This window comes from Vigna unguiculata, chromosome 3, assembly GCF_037176805.1.
Source record: "Vigna unguiculata cultivar grain cowpea cultivar isolate G323 ecotype 2 chromosome 3, ASM3717680v1, whole genome shotgun sequence".
Classification (NCBI taxonomy): Eukaryota; Viridiplantae; Streptophyta; class Magnoliopsida; order Fabales; family Fabaceae; genus Vigna; species Vigna unguiculata.
The window spans coordinates 19,922,981-19,939,055 of record NC_140794.1 but is presented as its reverse complement, the minus strand read 5'-3'; positions in this window follow the sequence as shown (position 1 = coordinate 19,939,055).

Genomic DNA, 16,075 nt, shown 5'->3' with positions numbered 1-16,075 from the left:
AAGTTATAACATATGCATAGTCAATGTTGTAATTCAGTGAGCACATAGTGACCATTTCTTCATTCAAGAAGTACGAAGTGACTCTTGAAAATCAAAAGAAGAATCAAATTCGTAATTAAGTTGAAGATGAAACTGGTTTGACAGTTACTACTGTTAATGTGCACTATTTCATTCCTGATTCATATACTTTTAGGTGTTTCATGTGTTTTAGCTGCAAAATTGTGTTTTTCCTAGGCTTTGCAAAGTTCCACATGCTTCTAAAACTCAATTCGAACAAGTTCAGATTAGGAATTGATGAATTTCAGTTTGGTAGTTAAATCTGTTGACTAGGGTTCTTAATTTGATAATTTTCTTTTTAATTGATATTTTGCTAAATTTCCGGTTTTAATTCGAGATTGTGATCGTGCTAAAGTATTTCTCATCATTCATTCCATCTAATTGACCATTTATGCACAAAAAAATTCATTTCGGTCACTTACTAGCCATACCGTAGTTCATTTTCATCTTTTACTGCACTTTAGTTTGAATTCAGTGATTTACATATGTTTCAGTGATAATAGTGTGCTATGACTCCTATTCCTCTAAGTAGTAAGTCTGTCAGTCAACATTTACAGGTTTTACCGGTCAACTCTTCACTATCCAGCTCCTGAGCATTCTTGCTCATGCCAAATCCTCGTCCAAGTGAATTGCACAGTCAAAAATAACACCAATTAAAACCACTCTTCGCAAAATTATTCACTAAAACTATTTATATGTGATCCTAAAACTAATGCCATTGTCAAAACTAAAATGGCATGAGTACTAATATATGCTATATTATTTCCTAAACTAACTTTCTAAAATCTATTCAATCAAAGAACTAAACTAAAAATATTCTAAACAAGGTTAATCTAATGACACTTAATAAAAGTTAAGACTATCATACTGTAAACCAAATTTGAGTCACAAGATAAGAATTAATCACTAAAACATTCTTAAGAGATAAAAGCACATCAAATTGTGTCTCATCAATTACCTGAATAGATTTCGACAAATAAAATCTCAATGTTTCACTCAAAATCCAAAACATGAACTATTAAGAATGGCATCATCAGGGTTAGAGTTTTTGATACGTAAAAGTTAGTGAATGTACTATTAAGAGATGTGGCTCAATTGGCCGATAAAGTGAGAAAAATTGAACAAATTAAATATGTAAAAGAATTGTATCAATGATTCAATAAATCTAAGAAAGAGTGACTTATGTGTGCACTTTAAGTAGTATGTCTGCGTATAGTACAAGGTCGGGAAATACTCGACTATGTTGTTTATTGAAGGCCTAGAAGGCCTGGAAGGCCAAGTACATGCATAAATCTGAGTAGTACGCGATCATGTTGTCATTAGGAGCTTGGAGGGCCTAGAAGGCCAAGTCTAGGGTCAAATAGTACTCGAACATGTGGGACGTCAATGGTGTGTGTGGTACATGGCCGAATAGTACTTGGCCATGTGGGACATCAATGGTGTGTGTGGTATATGGCTGAATAGTACTCGACCATGTGGGCCGTCAATGGTAGGGCCGAATAGTACTCGACCATGTGGGAGGTCAATGTAGAGAGTCAATGTATCTTTATCAGAATGGTCAGAGGAATGATTCGGTGGACAAGGCATTAATTAGCAATTAACCCACTTAATGGTATGGAGGTTACAAGAGGTTATTCATTGAAATTCTGATAAAGGATTGATCCCTGCCAAAGATGATGGCCCATGGCACATGCTTAGAAGAAAGGGAGTTCCTTGATTCCTTCCTTTGCTTTTATTTTATTTTCTTTAGTTTAAAATTCCATTAAGTTGGCTTGGTTGATTATTTTTAAGTTGACTTGTTGACCTTGACTTTGGGTTGACTTGTTGACTCAAAGAATTAGCTTAACCTAAAGCCAACATGCTAATTCAAAATTAACTTGTTTTGTAGGTTCATTAAGAGGTGGGACAAGGAAGGACAAGTGGCACATTTAGATGGCTCTTGGAGAGCACATGTGGAGGAAAGAGAAGGAGCAAAACTTTCTAGAAACATCTAGAAAGGATGACCACATGCCTTAGCCATCAAGAAGTCTAGAAACGTCTAGAAAGAGCATCACCTTGCCTTGGCCAAGAAGGCTTCTAAAATGTGTCCATGTGCTCCTTTGTTGACCTACTTTCTAGACTCTAGGTTTTGTTATTTGCATTGTAATCCTTTTTAACTTATTTGTTTTTGCTAAGAGGCCCCTAGACACTTCTATTTAAGGGGACTTCACTTGTACAAGGGTTGAACATTTTGGAGAAATTAAACACCTTTGTGTATCAACCATTGTGAGAGTCTTCCTCTTTAGGGAGTGAAGTTCTTTTAAACCTTATCTTGAATCTTAATTCAAGTGGCGGCACACATCCACTCATCTTCAAGGTTGCCATGGCTTCTTCTAGCCTGGCCTTGTAGTGTCGTGCTTCTCACATTTTTATCATTCCTTTCCTTTCCATTTTATGCTTTCTTCTTCCTTTGTGTGTGTGACTTGAGTTTTACTCTTTTTATGTGCTTTCCACTCTTATTTGTTTTGAATCCATCCACTATTCTCTTCTCTAGAACCTTGGAAAGGAACCTTCAAATCTAGATAGCTTGCTATTTTAATGTCCAGTGGGGATTTCCTTGGTTTTCTTAATCAATCATCACCATATTCATTAATCTTCTAAAAGGAACAAGATAAACCTACATCACATTCATAAGGGAATATAAACGCTTATAAAGGTAATTAATGAAAGGTCAGTAGAAAAAGGTAGTTGAGTCTTAGGTAAAGAACATGTTGACTATTATAGTAGAATAACTCATATTCTTATCGATCACTAACTTGAGCGTCAGAGTACTTGTAGGTACCCGCTCCCCCTCTTTCTCTAGATCAAACGAGGACATTCTAACAGGAGCTAAACACTCTTCAATTATAGCGACAAGGACAAGGTCATACCCCGCAGGGCATATCAGTTCCATAAAAGAACATTTGGCGCCCACCATGGCTTCGAAGCATACCTAGACGGGATGGTCTCGACAAGGAATATGACAGACCAAAATGCAACGCTATAGGAGATGTAGGAAAAGATGCATCAAGAGATGCAAAGGAAACTAGAAAAGTTAATGCGTAAGAATGCAGAAGAAATTAATGCTTTGAGGAAAGACAATCAGAGGATGCGTAGGTAGTTGGAGGATACTTCCCGTCAGGTGAAAATATCCCGTCACCTGCAAATTAAGGATGAAGCAGATTCAACATGGAGAGAAGAGTCACTTGTAAATACTGTGACCAACCAAACCCTTGGAGGAACCCTTAAAGTAGGGCGACAACCCTTTGCAAATGAGATATTGGAGGTAGAACTCCTACCTAGGTGGAAGGGCCTCACAATGGACCGATACGATGGAACCATGGATCCTGACGAACATGTAGACATCTTCACGACATAAGTGGGCCTGTATGCATCTGGCGATGTCGTTATGTGCCGCATATTCCCAACTTCTTTGAAAGGGCCAACATTGAATTGGTTCACTCGATTACCTCTAAGGTCTATCGATTGCTTTGAAACGTCGACAACATGTTTTAAAACACAGTTCGCCACCAGCAAACCACATCACCTCACTTTGTTGGCTTTGGTTAGCATCCGACAAGAAAAGGGGGAATCCTTGCATATGTTTATAGAGCAATTTAGTAAGGTAACTTTGAACATACCAGATCTCGATCCAAATGTAGCCTTGCACCACCTAGTTACAACCCTTAGGCTAGGACCTTTTGTAAATAGTTTGTGTAAAAAAATAGTAGTTGACTTGGACGAGTTGAGAACTCGAGCTACAAAGTTCATGTAGATGGAGGAATTGGTAGAATTCCGCAGCACAGCTAGGGTGAAAACTCACGACAGAAAATCCAAGGAGCGGGAAAGGCGAATATCGACTTGAACGTTTATCTAGAACTCATATACCAGTAACACGGAATGCATCACATTTGAAATTTTATTACAATTAACATTTTTGTATTGCTTGATGATTAGGGGTGGCAAAACGGGCTGGACCCAACGGGCCAGCCCGTCAGCCCGTGCTAAAAGGAACGGGCTGGGTTGAAGATTTCAACTCGTCAGCCCGTTCTGGCCCATCCCGTCCAACCCGTCAACTTGACGGGCCAAAGTACGGGCCGGCCCATCCTGGCCCGTTGGTCCGTTTTAAAAAAATAAAATAAAATACAAATAATTAAAAAGATTAATTTTTTAGATTATATATTTTAAATGTAGAAATATATAATAGTATTGTAATTTAAATCATTAACACCTACAAATTAAGTTTGAATTATTAGTTATAATTGAATAATTTAATATGTAAATTTAATAATTATTTTAACTTATCTAATTAAAAACATTAACTAATCAATTAAAAGTTAAAATAATATTTTATTTGATTAAATATGAATTTAATAATAATTTATATGTATATATAAACAAATTTAAAAAATAAAACTAATTAAAAAATTTGAAAACCAATTAAAAAATTTTTTAAAAAAAACTAGACGGGTCGGGACGGGTTGTGATTATTGGCCCGTTTCTGTTTGACGGGCCAGCCCGTCCCAACCCGTTTTTTGACAGGCCACATACAGGCTGGGCCAAAATGGGCCGGGCTGGCCCGTTTGCCACCCATATTGATGATGTACTCTTTCCTATCTTGAAATTTTTTTTCCTAAGGAGGGTTTTGATCAAGGAGGTTTTAACCAGGCATCCATTCAAAAAAAGACAAACTTCTTTATATATCATGTGCTTACATTTTTTTAATTATCCTGAAATATAGGCTAAGAAGCTTCATCAGCAAGGATGATCCCTCCCATAACTTTACTTTTACATGGGTTAGGAAGCTTCATCAGCTAGGATGATCCCTCTCATAACTCTATTTTGTCATGGGCCAAGTAGTTTCATCAACTAAGACGATCCCTCCCATCACTCTACTTTTACATGGGCCAAGAAGCTTCATCAGCTAGGATGATCCCTCTGATAACTTTACTTTTACATGGGTCAGGAAGCTTCATCTGCTAGGATGATCCCTCTCACAACTCTATTTTGTCATGGGCCAAGTAGTTTCATTAACTAAGATGATCCCTCCCATCATTCTACTTTTTAATGGGTCAGGAAGATTCATCAACCTAGATGATCCCTTCCATCCTATTTCTATTTCATGAAATGTCAAAGAAATTGGGGGACTAACACAAACTTTCATCTCATGATGAAGATTCATTTTAAGGTATTTTATACTATATTCACAAAATTATTTTACCATTACAAGTCCCGCCAACTATCAAATAGGGGTTCATAGGGTTGAGTACTACTCGACCAATGAGGTGACCTCTCACCAGATCGAGAACCTCTCAGATTCAAGGACTAGGAAAATAAAGTTGAGTTAGTTTGCTTGAGTCTAACAATTGTCTTAACAAATTTTCTAAGTGACGTCCCATTACTACACCCCTTACTTGAAATTCAGAGCATGTAAAAGAGTTTTTAGAGGAGTGATCGACACTATACCAACCTTTTAAGCCAATAACGTCATGGTAGCTGCAATCCCAATTTATTTTCAAAATTTCAATTACAAATGTATTAAGTAAGGCCCCTGATACATCTAGTCCAAGATGGTCTTGATACATATAGGACAAAATGGTCTTGAAACATCTCGGTCAGGACAACCTTCAAATATTGTGTAAGGCCTGATATAGACTCTTGCTTCACTTTGTTTGTTGTGAGCTTGGGGTGCAAGTGTATAACACAAGGTCGGGAAATACTCAACCATGTTGTTATTGGAGCATGTGGGACTTGAACATACCAGGTGATGAAGGATTATCTTGTTCCTCTTTTAAGATTATTGAATATGGTGTGAGTTGATTAAGAAAGCTAAGTGAAATCCCCACTGGACATTAAGATAGCAAGCTATCTAGATGTGAAGGTTCCTTTCACAAAGCTCAAGAGAAGAAGATGATGGATTGATTCAAAACAAAAAGGAAATGGAAAGCACATAAACCATAGAAAACCAAGAACAATTAAAGGAAGAAGAAAACATAAAATGGAAAGGAAAGAAATGGTAAAAATGTGAGAAGCACGCCACTACAAGGCTAGGCTAGAAGCCATGGCAACCTTGAAGATGAGTGGATGTGTGCCGCCACTTGCTATGCAAGATAAGGCTTAAAAGTATTCACTCCCTAGGGAGGAAACTCTCACAAATGGTTGAGACACAAGAGTGTTTTTACTTCAAAATCTTCAACCCTTTTACATGTCTAGGAGCACCCCTTATATAGAAGAGTTTAGGGGTCTCTAAGCAAATTAAAGATACCTAAGGATGTCTCTACAAAAACCTAACCCTAGCTTCTAGTAACTAGGTCAAATAAGGTTACAAAAATGAGAGACAAAAGAGCTAACTATGGTGTGTGCAAGGCTAATTTCGTTCTAGCACAAAAGGAGACAAAGAATGTGTCTCATATGTCTCCAAAAAGTTGTCAAAGTGTGCTAAAAACAAAGGAGACCAAAGGTACATAGGTACACTTGCTTCATGCCTTTTACTTTATGCTTTATGCCTTTGCTTTACTCTCTCTTCCACATCATTTATGCTCCTCAATCACCATGCGCCACCTAGCATTGCTTTCTTACTCCTAATTAACCTACAAAGCAAATAAACATAGATTAGCATGTTGGCTTAAGTCAAGTCAACTATAGTCAATAAGTCAAACCTAGTCAAAGGTCAACAAGTCAACTAAAGTTGATTCAACTAAGTCAACTTTGGGAATCAAAAATAATAAACACAAATGAAAAGGGATGAAGGATTAGTGAACTTCCTTTCTAAACATGCTTAGTCTTCTTAAGCATGTGCCTTCATCCTTGGTTGGGGTCAATCCTTCATCATCCTCCCCTTCTTGGAGAGAATTTGACCACAAATTCTTGAAGCCTTTGTGGATGGAAGTTGACTTGATTTGGGGGAGGATTTGCACCTCCCTTTTATGAGCTTTTGTTCCATCCTTTCTAAGGGTATTACCCCTAGCTTTGGTTAGGCCATCTTTATTTTCTAGACTACTCTTCCTCTCTTGCTTATGCTTTGGGCTTTCCTTTTTGGCTTGGGAAGAGAAGGAAGAGTGATGCACATCTTGCTTTGGAAGAATTTTTTTGTAGGCAAGTAAAACCTTGGTGAAAGCTTGCCCCTTTTCTTTTTCTTCTTTATCTTTTCTTATTATATTTCTATCCTTATTAACTTCTTGAGGTGATAGAGGTAGTAAAGTTGTCTTTTTCCCATTTTTGAAGAAAATGTATTGGTTGGTATAGCCATCATGTAAAGTTTGTTTATCAAATTGCCATGGCCTACCTAGTAAGATATGTGTGACTTCCATGGGAACAACATCACATAGCACCTCATCTTTGTAGCTTCCTATAGAGAAGTTAATTAGGACTTGTTTATTGACATTTATTTCTCCCTCTTTACTTATCCAAGCAAGCTTGTAGGGCTTAGCATGAGGAATGGTCTCTAAGCTAAGCTTTTCCACCAACCTTGTGCTAGCTACACTGGTACTACTTCCTCCATCAATAATTAGAGAGCAAACCCATTTGTTAATTTTGCATCTAGATTGAAAAATGTTTTCTCTTTGAGTTGGTTCAAGCTCACTTTGATCTTGACCTATCATGCGCCTTAATAACATAGGGTCTTTCTCAAAAATTTTAGTTTTACTAGAGGAAGAAGATTCTTTTGAAAGAGAATGGGGAGATGAGTGTTCACTTTCAACATCATTACTCTTCTTTAAGATCATGGTCCTCTTGGTTGGGCAATTTAAAGCAATGTGATTATAACCCAAACATTTAAAACATTTAATGGAACTTGATGTTGAAGAAGTGGAATGGTGAATGTGATCACTTGGAGACTTACTTTTACTTGGTGGTTCTTGATGAAAGTTAGAAGGGAACTTATCATGTTTCTTTTTATCCTTTCCCTTCCATGAGTGACTAAAGTAGTGGTTGGGTGAGTAACTCTTCCTTGCCCTTCTTTTTCTTTTCAATTGAATTTCAATCCCAAGGGCAAGTGTGAAAACATTTTCAAGAGTGGAGTACTCATACAACTCTACTTGGTCTTGTATGTCTCTCCTAAGACCACTCACAAATCTTTTTATTTTCTCTTTGTTAGTCTTTTTTATTTCAACCCTACGCATTTGAGACTCTAATTCTTTAAAGTATTCACTCACACTCATAGAACCTTGGTGAAGCCTTTGAAGCTTCAAAAGAAGTTCCTTCCTATAGGAGGGAGGAACAAATCTAGCGCGCATAAGAGTTTTAATGTCCATCCAAGAAGCCGCGGGTGGCCCTTGGTCATAATTCTTACAAACTTTATGCCACCAAGTATTGGCATACTCCAAAAATCCTAAAACTACTAGATCAACTTGTGTTTGATCCTTTACATCATTTTCATTGAAAATTTGATCAACTTTAGCTTCCCAATCAAGGAAGACTTTGGGATCACTTCCTCCATAGAACTTAGGAATCTTTGGAGTTTCCATCTCTTGTGATGGGTTGCGCCTAGAATGCCCTCTTTTCCTAGCCTCTCTTTCTTGCTCTTTAGCTTCAAGCCTTTTAATGTGCTCTTGGATTCTTATGTCACTTTGCTCCTTGTCTTTTCTCAATTGTTCAAAGGACTCCTTCCTAGACAACTCCAAATCCCGAAGCAATCTCATCAATGTATTATTTTTGTTTGGAGTAGGTGCATTTGATGAACTTGCCATGATTCCTACAACAAAAACACTCAAATCTGAGACAAAATAAATGGATTAGAGGTTAGAAAACATGAAAACCGAGACCAAATCCAACCCAAAATTGCAACCCAAGTGTTTAGATCACTCTCCCAAAGTAACAAGGCAAGGCTAGCACTCAAAATCCACCAAAGGAGTGAAGCAAACACTTTTAAAAACTTGTTCAAAACCTTTCAAATGCAAGACAAGTGATTCGGCCACAACATCCCAAGAGTTTCAAGAAAAGAAAACTACTAAGACACAACAAAGAACACCTAGTGACAAGCAAGAAAAGCACAAAAACAAGAAAGTTTAACTTCTAAGGAAATTTTGTTTTAAAGACAAAACTTGAACAAGACTAAAGCAATGAAAAACACTTTTAAAGACTCTATGGAAAGCATTTGAACAAGCCAAGATTATACCTCAAATTATGCATACACCAAGAAAGATCATAACCAAGTTAAAGCATGGAACTAATTTGTCAATATCACCCAAAATCCAAGTATAAAATTTGGTAGCATAACACCTAGTAAAAATGGCCAAATGGATTCACCAAGCAACACATTAGCTCTCGGCCAAACTGTTTTTGGTCATGAAAATAATTTTTCTTTTCAAAACTAGGTACTTAAGATGATGAGAAGGATATTTTAGGGTGTCTTGAACACTTAGTTCCTTAAAAATTAGGTCAAAATCAATTTCAAGGAGCATGCTACAACAAAAGACATAGATCTCATGCAATAGCTCAAATACTTAGAAACAAGAATAAGAAAACTCAAAGAACAATACGACATGACTCAAGCAAAAGTTAGACACATTTAAAGACTCAACATGACATACACAAAGACACAAACATGTAGCTATCATGCATTTAAACTCATGGATTTAAGGCTCAAAGACTAAGCATCCAAAGACATGTTATTCAACCACATTTAGGAGTAAGAAGAGTAACAAAAACAGTAGCCAAAACTGCCCAACATAACCTGAAAAACGTTGATTCGCGGTGATCTCGGCAGCTCTGACCTTTGCTCACTATTTCAATCATAACTCTCTCCACAAAACTCCAAATGCATTGGTTCTTTTTTTGTTAGAAACTAGACTAACAGAGCTTTCTTTTGACATCAAGAACGTAATTTTTGGATCACTGAGCAACTGCAGTTTAATCTTTTAAAATCGTGAACAGTTTCTACCAGCATTGTTTTTCTGTACAATGGAAGTAGATTTGAACCATACAAAGATAGCTACAACAAGACAAGGTTAGCACATGAAAAACACCATATTCAAGATAACCTAGGCTCTAGATACCAAATGATGAAGGATTAACTTGTTCCTTTTTTAAGATTATTGAATATGGTGTGAGTTGATTAAGAAAGCTAAGTGAAATCCCCACTGGACATTAAGATAGCAAGCTATCTAGATGTGAAGGTTCCTTTCACAAAGCTCAAGAGAAGAAGATGATGGATTGATTCAAAACAAAAAGGAAATGGAAAGCACATAAACCATAGAAAACCAAGAACAATTAAAGGAAGAAGAAAACATAAAATGGAAAGGAAAGAAATGGTAAAAATGTGAGAAGCACGCCACTACAAGGCTAGGCTAGAAGCCATGGCAACCTTGAAGATGAGTGGATGTGTGCCGCCACTTGCTATGCAAGATAAGGCTTAAAAGTATTCACTCCCTAGGGAGGAAACTCTCACAAATGGTTGAGACACAAGAGTGTTTTTACTTCAAAATCTTCAACCCTTTTACATGTCTAGGAGCACCCCTTATATAGAAGAGTTTAGGGGTCTCTAAGCAAATTAAAGATACCTAAGGATGTCTCTACAAAAACCTAACCCTAGCTTCTAGTAACTAGGTCAAATAAGGTTACAAAAATGAGAGACAAAAGAGCTAACTATGGTGTGTGCAAGGCTAATTTCGTTCTAGCACAAAAGGAGACAAAGAATGTGTCTCATATGTCTCCAAAAAGTGGTCAAAGTGTGCTAAAAACAAAGGAGACCAAAGGTACATAGGTACACTTGCTTCATGCCTTTTACTTTATGCTTTATGCCTTTGCTTTACTCTCTCTTCCACATCATTTATGTTCCCCAATCACCATGCGCCACCTAGCATTGCTTTCTTACTCCTAATTAACCTACAAAGCAAATAAACATAGATTAGCATGTTGGCTTAAGTCAAGTCAACTATAGTCAATAAGTCAAACCTAGTCAAAGGTCAACAAGTCAACTAAAGTTGATTCAACTAAGTCAACTTTGGGAATCAAAAATAATAAACACAAATGAAAAGGGATGAAGGATTAGTGAACTTCCTTTCTAAACATGCTTAGTCTTCTTAAGCATGTGCCTTCATCCTTGGTTGGGGTCAATCCTTCATCACCAGGCCAAGTGTAGGGCTAAATAGTACTTGAACATGTGAGACGTCAATGGTGTGTGCGGTATAGGGACGAATAGTACTCGACCATGTGGGACGTCAACATAAAGTTAGCGTATCTCAGTCAGAATGGTCGAAGGAAAGATTATGTGGACAAGGCATTAATTAATAATTAACCCACTTACTAGTTTGAAGGTTACACATTCATAAGGGAATATATACGCTTGTAAAGGTAATTAATGAAACGTCAGTACAAAAAGGTAGTTGAGTATCAGGTGAAGGACATCTTGATCTCTTTGTTATAGCAGAATAACTCATATACTTCTTGATCACTAACTTGAGCATCGGAGTACTTGCAGGTACCCGCTCTTTTTTTTCTCTGGATCAGGCGAGGACATTCTAACAAGGGTCGAACACTCTTCAATTATAACGACAAGGACAAGGCCATACCCTACAAGGTATATCGGTTCCATACAAGAACAGTATGAAATGTTAGATATTGATGAAGATAAGAAGAGTGAAGGAGGGGTTGATAACATAGCCGAGTTAAGGGTATGACCACCTTATACATGCAAATTACTACAAAAGGTTATGTAAATGAAAATATGGCCAAACAAATTTACTCATTTGATGTATCGAAAGTTAAAAAAATATTTGATGTTTTGTTGAAAGTTAAACAAATACATTTAAGTGATGATCATAAACTACCTTCTATGGAACAAAAAAAGGGGAAAAAGGTATTGTAAATTGGATAATGTTTATGGTGACATGACATATAATTGTGTGTATTTTAGGAATCTAGGATGTTATTGAACAATGTGGGCTTAAATATAACAATCTAGGATGGTATTGTCCCCTTCCAGAATCAAGTGGGGTATATCGAGCCATGCTTCCACACTAAGGATGGTGTTGGTAATATTGGGTGTGTGAACATGAGAATGAACACATTAGAGGAGAACGATGCACCATTGTGTCCTAAATGCAACACTATATTTGATTGATTTGCTTTCAAAATCGAAAGAAGAAAGAAAGCTAATATTACAAAGAATAAGTAGCAGGTAACCCAAATGGAGGACGAGCAAAGGACAATGAAGAATTTTCTACCACAAGCAAGCATATCGTTGAATAAATGGGTTGGAAGGCACTCATTCTACCTCAGGTACCGAGGATTACCAAAGGGTAAGAATGTGTTTAATAGGCTTTCCTTCAATCTGAACACAAGGGGCGATTACCTATTCCAAAAGTAGTTTTATCATAAGGCATCACGGGTTAAGAGGCCACGACCTTTGTAGAGGCAGGTACAAGAGAACAAGGTTTTTGAGCATGGTAACTCGAGTGAGCCTAAAAGTAAGATCTTTGCAGAGACGTTAATTACCAAGCTGGGGGCATAGACGCGAGCTACCAAGACTTTAATGTTGGTGTCATATCAATTCTTCATCACAAGTTTGCAAACCAATATGAGAACAACTCAACGATATATGATTTCCATTGAGAATATCATTATAAACCAAATATTGAGGAAAAAGTGATATGGGTTCAAGAGACCACATGTAAGAGGCTTCATCAATCAGGATGCTGCATATATCAAACCACCTTTCAAGGAGAACAGGTTCCACCTTAAACCATTAATGATGTAGGTGGACATAGAAGGCTAGATGGTGGATGAAGTACTAGTTGATGGAGGAGTAGCAGTTTGTATCCTACCCAAAACCATGTTGAAAAGGTTTAAGTTGGGTAAAAAGGACTGGTAAAGAATAATATAATGGTGACCAATTTCAAGGAAATCTCATTTTGCTCAAGAAGAAGTTTCTAAAGCTAGAATTCCTTCTCCTTAAGAGGATGTTAGTAGATGTTGCTTTGATTGATAAGATGAAACAAATGAAGCATGAGTGGGTGAAGGAAAATTTGAATGCTTCATCTTCCTCTGATGCTACACACCTTCTCCACCCAAAATTTTGTAGCTTCTTTTTTGAATTTGTATTCTTCCTTTGTAATTTGATTCTATCCATAAAAAAATTGTTTCCTTCGTAATATATGATCCTTATATTTTATCCTTACTTATCACCTTTGTCATGATTGACAAAAAGGAGAGAAGTGGAAATGAAACATGCAAGAAACATAAAGATAACAATTATAAATCATGGGGGAGAATATAGGAAAGTTGATTTAATAAAAATAAAGACAATATAGACATATAAGTTAAGGGTAGTATATAGTAAAAATGGACTTAATAGAATACAATCCTAACAAGTGGTTATCAACAAAATATAAATGTATATAATAATCAAAAATTGGTGTATGATTTATATGCTAATCTTTACTTGCTTATTCTTTGATAAATTATTGTTTTACTCTGATAATCAAGTTTAACTCTGATATTGATACATGTTGCATCTTATAAGAAATAATTCAACAAGTTATATCAATTTAAGTTAATTGGCAACTAATATCAAAATGAAAATCAAATGATATTGTGATTAACAATAGAGTCAAAATTGAATGTTAATTCTGTTATCTATAGAAAGAAATAATTCTTTTAACACAAGCAAGATAACATGTGTTTACATATAATTTTATCATCATAAAAAATGGGAGAAATTGTTAGCATTACACACTAGAAACCCCATTAGATGAGCTTTAGAATGTATATGTTTTGTTAATAACAAATTGTGTAATGAAATAAATAGAGATATGTCAATACACATATGTTCCAAATAAGCTTATATTGACTAGAATTATATATTAGATAAAGCTTTGGACATACGAAGGTCAAGTCAGGTAATATACTTTATTAGAAATACATACATGACCATTAGACGACTCAAAAACCCATGAATTGATTGCTTGTAAATATGAATATGCATATGTATATTTTATTAAGCTAATGTTTGTTCAATAAGTTTATGCCAAGCAATGCAAAATAAAGAACAAGTTAACAGTTCAAGAGAGAAGCAAACACATGAAACAACAAGGCTTAGACGAGCATAATTGAAACCACTAAGTTGAAGGCTAGATCATACGACCAAGGTAATGAAACAACCAAGTTATCAAACAAATCAAGTTCTACACAAGTGTTACACAACTTGGACTAGTTGGATGCGTTAAATGACCTAAGATTTCATGGTCAAAATACAAGGATCAGATGACTTAACAATGTATAGCAAAATGAATCCAAGAGACATCTATATTGACTAGACGAGTTAACTTAAATGGTAAAGCACTGGACTTCTACAATGGAGTTGAAGATTTTAAATAAGCATCATAAATAGCTTATATAATGGATTAAATGAGCCAATGTTGAAGCACACAAAAGATACCATATAAGTATCTATTAGACAATTCAAGTCAACTTGTGAAGCAAAATATTGAAACACCTATCAAATGACTAGTTCCATTAAGTGACCTAATTGAAAGGTCAACTAGATGAGTAAAAAGTCAAAGTGCAAAATGAGTATTAGATTAATCAAATAAATCAAGTTTAGAATGGCATGAAAGAATCTATCCAATCACATGGTGATCAAGATCAACTATAAATTGACCCATAACATGTGAACATTGAAATTGATGATCAAGTCTCAACATTATTAGAAGATATTCTTATTGAAGAGAATTGAAGCATTCTTTGATTGAATATTACAACTGTTGTCATATATTCACCAAATAATCACTTGAAAAAAATACTTTATAGATCAAAGACTCCAAGAGAATAACCAAATGATTGAAGCTACAACTTTATAATATTTGAAATTCAAATTGTTGTCTGGCTGAAAATGAAAGAATTGATAATTCACAAGATGTAATAAACTATGATTGATAATCAAAAACTTCCAAGTGAAGAATGATGAAGATATTTAAAGATATGAAGATATCATACATCATAGTGTTGAAACACTATCAAATCTATTATTGAAGAGAAAAGAGAAAGAGATAATACTTTGAGTTTATATTGTTAAATCCAATTGTTAAAAAGTAGTGATATTGGGTTGAGCAAAAACCATTGTAAATCCTTCATTGTGTAAATTCAACCTTGTGAGCGTGATGGTAACTCTCCAACTTGAGAGATCATTTTGATAATTGTAATTATAATTCTTGATCTTAGGTGGAGAGAGAGACAAAATACTTGGAGAGTTTAAACTCATTGTAACCTAGAGAGATTTATACTCGTATTCCTAGAAAGGACAAACTCGTGCACTTAGAGAGGAATGACTTGTTGTAAATTGGAGAGGTTGTTACATATTGCTAGTCAAAGTGTTGATTAGTGAATTTATTAAGTAAATGGTTTAAGAGGCTGGACGTAGACTCAAGTGGAAGTGAACCAGTATAACTCCTTGCTCTATTCACCCCCCGTCCCTTTTAAAGCCACATTGCACTAACAAGTGGTATCACAACGAAGTTCTGTGGGAGTTCTTAACATGACTAGAGGATATGTTCATGTAGACAATATGGAGAACACTGAAAAAAGGTATGATCTATAGAAAAAGAATATGATAGCATTATTGAGTACAATCAATCAGGATGTGGTAAACATCACTAAAAATGGCATTCCCACATTGCTTGATGATAAGGGAAAATTACTTCCTTGAAATAGTTGGTAAAAATAAGAGATATAAATCTAACCCATGATGAATCCAAGGAAAATTCTAACATCACAAAATCATAATCAAATCATGAGAAACATTCCAATCTCATGGCAAATGTTGTAGACGAACCCTCATCATACAATACTAATGGAGGAGAGGTAACATATCTAATTTAAGTTATATAACGACTATTCCTAATTATCATATGGTTGTTAAATCACATAAAGCACTAAATAAAATTCACATAGAAATGAAAAATTAACAAAATTACAAGAATAAAGTCGTTCAGTCTTTTAATGGGAAAAACAGTAAATCTTCATAATTAGTTGGGGATAGAGTATAACGAGAGAAATAAGAAAA